Here is a 330-nt window from a genome sequence, read left to right on the forward strand (position 1 = left end):
AATTATAAAATATCCTCAGATCCTCAAGGCTGAAAAAATGAAAGACCGTTAACGTCAGAATCATTTTTCTTATACAATGATTCATCGTTGAATTCAATTTTAACACATTCGGACATTCCCATTATAATTATCTACTCTGCAAATAATTAAATATAATGATTACAGATCAACTACAAAACATAATATAGAGAGGGAAAATTATTGCAGTGTTTACGGTTTCACAGTTATCAACAAATTTTGGGACGCAGTGTGCCTCTATATATAATTTTCCAGCATCCCTACTGTAACTATGGTAACCCTGGATGGCTGGATGTGTAATAAAAATCAATA

This window comes from Metopolophium dirhodum, chromosome 8 (genome assembly GCF_019925205.1).
Source record: "Metopolophium dirhodum isolate CAU chromosome 8, ASM1992520v1, whole genome shotgun sequence".
Classification (NCBI taxonomy): domain Eukaryota; kingdom Metazoa; phylum Arthropoda; class Insecta; order Hemiptera; family Aphididae; genus Metopolophium; species Metopolophium dirhodum.